Raw genomic sequence first — 6,081 nt, 5'->3', positions numbered from 1 at the left:
GAGTGGGGGAAGGGGGAGAGTAAAGGGAGGGGAAGGGAAATAGGGAGGGGGAAATTAGAGAAAGAGAAAGATTATCAGAGTAAGAGAGAAGGGGAACTGGAGACAGAAATCATATCTGTCCTACTTTGGTTCTATGTTGGTGTGAGTTAATTGCAGTATGTTTTGATCACTCTTTACTTTTCTTGGCAGTGTTGTTAGACAGTGCCAGACAGAGTCAAAGCTTTGGTGACCTGGTCGCACACACACACACACACACACACACACACACACACACACACACACACACACACACACACACAGATGAAGGGCAGACACAGTGAACTGTGCGTGTTCCTCCCAGAGAGCACATGCATGTTGATTTAGCGGATGCTTGTCCATAAACACACAGGCCTGATAGTGTTTGATAGCGCCACAGCTATAAATCATGTGTGTGTCTTCGCTCATGCGTGTGTGTGTGTCTATTCTGGTGTGTTTCTGTATGTGTGTGTGACATAATTCCTGGAAAGGCTATGCGCCGCAAATTATGGCCATTTCATGAGTTTACCCTCCTCCCTCACCCCTCCCCTATTCCCTCACCCCTCTCACTCACCCCTGTATTCACCCGCCTCACCCCCACCCCCACCCCCAGCAGCACCCCTATTCCGGGGGAAATACCCACATCACACACACTCGCACACACTTGCACGCACACACACATCACTGCTGTGATTCAGAGGGTGTTTTTGTTTATCTAAACCTCTCTCAGACAGCAGCACTACATGTTTATACAGCCTCACCTTATACACTCAAACTCACAGACACACACATACACTTTCACACCTAGTCCTGCTTACCTAAACATGGAGACACTTGCCTCGTTGCGGCGGTACACATTCAAGCTTGGAGCTCTCTATCACAGTAATTAAAGTAGCATTCCTATCTGTTTAGGTATTTGTCTTAACATTAAATCCTTCTACACCAGTCACCTGTAATGTGTGTATGTGTGTGTGTGTGTACGTGTATAATGCATCTTTCAGGCTTGTTTCTGCTTCATAGGATAGCCATGAAACTCTCTCTCCCCCGGTGCCTGGCTTCAGGGTGAGGTCTAAAAATACTTCTCCCCCTCCCTGAATCCTCTCCTCTTCTCCTCCCTTTTGCCATCTCTTTTGAGCGATGTGTCTGGGGAGAGTTTTAAGGTCAATAGGGGTAAACATCCGTTCATCAATCCATTTCTGTGTGTGTGTGTGTGTGTCACACTATTAGTGCTCCAAAGTTATTTTTCTGTCTGGTTTCTGTACCTCATAATCATGGGAGACAAATTCACCCTAGGAGAAGAACTCATCAATGAACTGGATGAACCAGCATTTTATGTTTAGAGAGGTGGTGCGTGCCTTTGTGTGTGTTTGTGTGTGTGTGTGTGTGTGTGTCTGTATGGGGTGTGTCTGTAAATCTCCACCTTCCATTTTTAATAGTTTACTTGGAAGGGACAAATCATAGTTTGCCTTTCCGAGTCAGATTGCGAGGGAGTTAGAGAGAGATAAGAGAGAAGGAGATAGAATAGATGGATGGAGGGATGGAAGGATGGATGAAGGGAGTTCCCTCTCACCTCTGTCTCTGCTAATCAAGTCCAGATGTTTCATAAAGTCAGGATGAGCCAATAGTGACCCAGCATGATCTCTGGTACATACACAAACACACACGCAAACACACTTGTCACCCCCACACACATATACAAGTTTGTCCTTTTGAGGACTGACAACACACACACTGCTGACACCTCAGTGGCCTGAGAAGTCAGCGCTATCTCAGATGAGACAGTGATGTTGGAGTCTAAGTGTTCCAAACAATCCTGATCTTCAACATCCAGTCAGAAGACAAGGAGTGCCCCCTAGTGCCCAACTCCAGAACTGTTTTAGAATGGTGCTTAGCCAGAGCCTACTCGCTAAAACCGATGGTGTTTCATTCAAAGATTAGACGGAAGTTTACATCTTGTTTTGGTCGCCTGCACTCTTGTAAAAGGTACGCACTAATAATAAACACTGTGTGGACATGTTTATTGAATAATTCAGGTTGTATATTTGAAAACAATCCATAATCGATACAGAACCATGGCCATTACTGCTATTACTTCTGCTATGTCGTGTGATTTAGTGTTTGTATTTCACCATGAGTGAACATGAGCTATCCATATACAAATAATACTTAAGGATCTTGACTCAATACTGATGATAATGATATAATATAATAATAATAATAATATTTATTATTATTCCTATTCCTGTAATCTTCTATGCTACTGTAATATATTGCATTACACACAGGCAAAACTATTAACATGATGAGATTAAGAACAAGACAATTGTGTGTGTACAGTGTAGCATATTAAAGGTGTCAGCCACAGTTTTATTACCCACAGTGTGTGTGTGTGTGTGTGTGTGTGTATATGTGTGTGTCAGTGCACAGCCGGTGCACTTTACATGTATAGATGTCTCCGGTGCTGCCCTCCAAAACCGACGGATGCCAGGTCCATCATGCTGGTAACCATGGTCGCGAACCACCCCCTGATCCCTTCCTCTCCATGGTGATGAGCCGTGACCCATGTGTCTCCATGGAGACAAACCCTGACCCCCTCCTGTCCATGGAAACGCACCTCGATCCCCTCCTCTCCATGGAGACCAACCCTGACCCCCTCCTCTCCGTAGTGATGGGTGCCGACCCTCTCCTCGCCATAGCGACGACTGCAGACCCCCTCCTCTCCATGGCAATAGATGCTGACCCTCTTCTCGCTATAGCAACAGCGGCCGACCCCCTCCTCACGCCGGTGGCGACCCCTGCCTTGCTTTCAATAGCCACGGTTGACCACTGTCCCTCCGGGGTCCAGAACCTCACTTGGAACGGAAGTTCTCCCCAAGCGTTGCCGAGCGAGCTGCGGTTGCCCTTGACGATGGGGCGCACGCGTGCGGTGGCTCTTCGGGAGACGTCTGTGGTCGGGTCCTTGAGTTTGAGCACAGCGAGCAGCGAGGCCTTGAGGCCGGCCACGGTCTTGCTGTAGGGAAACAGGCGAGACAGAGCCTCCATCACCAGACGGCTGCCGAACGATGAAGAACGATGAAGAACGTCGAAGAACGAGAACCTCACAGTGTAGACAAGTGTTGAATAAGGTTGGAGAAGGTCGCAGAACACCAAAGAACGTGAGGGAGCCGTAGTCCAGGCTACAGTCGAAACACTGTTAAGATCGAACACAAACACAATGTAAACAGCCTGTCCTTCTGGCGAGCTGCTAATGATCTGACTGTCCACCTGTCTGAAGCTGACAATACCTATCTCAGCCTTCACCTCTTCATCCTCCCAGCCTAACCTCCCCCCTTACCCCTGCTACCCTCTCTCCTCAATCCCAACCCCCCTTGGTTTGAACCCCTCTAGAACTACACCCAATCCCCAATCATCTGTCCGAAAGGATAAACGGATCTCCTAATCCAAAACAGAAATTAGTTTGTTCCCTGATTCAAAGTGGATGTCACAGTCCTAATCTTGCCTGGATAACAAGGCTCAATCTTCTAAATTTCAATCAAGCCAATTTGAACACCTTAATCTCCAAAGTGACCTTAATACAGATGCAGGGAGAGTCATTAAATTGAACTTTGTTAGGGATGGATAAGTGGATCAATGAATGGAGAATTGAGGGATTGAAAAAGAAAGGAGTTGATTTTTAGCATTACAGGATACACAGTTCCCACCTGTCTAAGACTGCTAAAATTTCTCAATGAAACTCAGACTATTGACCAGCTTGTGTACAAGACAGTGGAAGTGCTCATTAAGGATTCCACTGGGTCCAGCCTGCCTGCAGACTAGATAAGGGTCATGCCTCTCTCTGTCCTCCACAGGTGGGTTAAACATCTACAGCACTGACAACACATCCATAATCTCCCTGAATGCTCGAGGCTGTAACTTGGCCCAGGAACTCTCTGGTGCCTAAACCTATGGACTGCCAAGGCCTTTTCCAAACAGCGGGAGACTGTTCTGTTAGAGATAGATAAATAAAAAGATGGAGGGATGAAGAAAGATGAAGAAAGATGAGGAGAGATGTAGACGACTCACCTTTTAAGGCTCCATGGTTCTGTCGTGGACCAGGATGAGGAGATAGAGTCCTCTCGGCTGTACGTGTGTGTGTTTAGAGTGTGTGTGTGTGTGTGTGTGAGTGAGTTGTTAGTCTATGCAGTAGAAAGTATTCCTCTGTCCTGTCTCTCTCTCATTCACACACACACTGCTATCTGGCTTCCTGTGGCTATCTTTAAAGTATATATAAAGGAGTCTTAATTGCATCAGACCTGGCATGCGACCGTACTTTGGGATTAGTGTGCACAGTTTGTGTGCGTGCTAGCAGGCATTGCAGTGTGTGGGTGTGTGTGTCAGAAGAGACTTATCAGACTGACAGACGTCATTGACAATAGACAAGACACTCACCACATCAGTGACCAGCATCTGTGTGCGTACAACAATAGGCACCATATGGAGCGTCCTGCCACAATGCAATTACCAACCAATCAAAACTGATTGGATCAGAGTTGATTGCCTTCTAAGGTGTGTATTAATACACTGACATTAATACACCATTCACAATACCGTTAGTCCTCCATTAGTATTAATGAGCATTTGTTTCGTGCGTAACAGGGACCAGTGTAACCATATAACACATTGGTACGGGCACAAGCAGAGGTTCAGCACACTGCACAGAGCTGCTGGCATGTCTGAACCCTGTGTGAGGGCTGCAGATCTGTGAGGTGAGCTGATTAGCTAGCACTAATCCTTGTGTTCCTGCTATTTCCACTGTATGTGTGTGCATGTGTATGCCCACTGTAGATGTATCCGCATGCGTCCAGTGATGTGCATGTGAGTACATGTACGGGGAGTCAGGTGGCTGAGCGGTGAGGGAAGCGGGCTAGTAATCCGAAGGTTGCCAGTTCGATTCCTGGTCATGCCAACTGACGTTGTGTCCTTGGGCAAGGCACTTCACCCTACTTGCCTCGGAGGAAGGTCCCTGTACTTACTGTAAGTCGCTCTGGATAAGAGCGTCTGCTAAATGACTAATGTAAATGTACGTATGTGTGTGAGTGAAGGGTGGGGTTTAGAAATGAGTGATGTTGATATTTCCAGCTGTGATACAAGGCCTATAATTATAGTACAGAAATAGCCACTGATGTCATGTATATTAATGTGGAGATCTCCATGTGTGTGTGGGTGTGTGTGCACATACAGTACCAGACAACAGGAAACAGTTTAATAATTAATAATATTTTATTACACTCAATTATCAGGGCCACCGACCAACAGACAGCTTACCCTTTCCTCTCTCTCTCTCTCTCTCTCTCTCTCTCTCTCTCTCTCTCTCTCTCTCTCTCTCTCTCTCTCTCTCTCTCTCTCTCTCTCTCTCTCTCGCTCTCCCTCTCTCTCCTGCCTCTCTCTCTCTCTTTCCCTCAGTCAATTCTTCGCCTCCAGCCTGTCTTTCAACCATCCCTACATTCTTCAGCTTAATCTCGCCATCTTTCAAAACATAATTATCCTCCTCTTGGCTTCCTCCATCCATCTTTTCACAAATTCTTCATCTCTTCATCTCTGCACCACCTTCTTCTGCAGCCCTGCCCAGCTCAGGAATCTCTCCACCTCCTGTCATCTCTCTGTCCATTTGCACCTCCTCTGTCCCTCCTTTCCACATTCCTCTGTCTCTCCATCCCAATCTGACTGGACACTCCTTGATTAACTGGAGGAGTTATTGGAAATGTCATCTGATTAGCACCTTTTGATGTTGTCACACACACACAGTCACACACACACACACACAAACGCTCCCCCCCCCCCACACACACACACACACTCAGATGTTCCTCCCAGTAACACCTCCCAGTAATGCATACATACAGCTCTGTCTCAGCCCCCCCCCCCTCAACAACATCCAGACATCCACCTACATCCAGAAGTTCCAGTTAAATCATCAATTCACATCTTTAACCTAGAACCTGACCCTAAGCATTGACCCTAAACTTAACCCATGACCCTAAGACTTGAGCCTAGTAAGGATCCCCAGTCTGAGGTCTGATCTCACAG

General features: G+C 46.7%; 1 protein-coding gene across 1 annotated transcript in view; it reads right to left on the bottom strand.

The window, feature by feature from the left end:
* Positions 1 to 5,935: 5,935 nt before the first annotated feature.
* nhsl1a (NHS-like 1a) overlaps positions 5,936 to 6,081 on the bottom strand; it is an 18,468-nt gene continuing 18,322 nt past the window's right edge. Inside the window, exon 15 of the mRNA XM_067260963.1 lies at positions 5,936 to 6,081. This exon is cut by the window's right edge and continues 1,209 nt beyond it. The gene's annotated coding sequence lies outside the window, so the exon portion shown is untranslated.

The sequence above is a fragment of the Osmerus mordax genome, chromosome 22, assembly GCF_038355195.1.
Source record: "Osmerus mordax isolate fOsmMor3 chromosome 22, fOsmMor3.pri, whole genome shotgun sequence".
Classification (NCBI taxonomy): Eukaryota; Metazoa; Chordata; class Actinopteri; order Osmeriformes; family Osmeridae; genus Osmerus; species Osmerus mordax.
The sequence above is the reverse complement of the archived record's forward strand: the minus strand, read 5'-3'. Positions and strand labels throughout refer to the sequence as shown.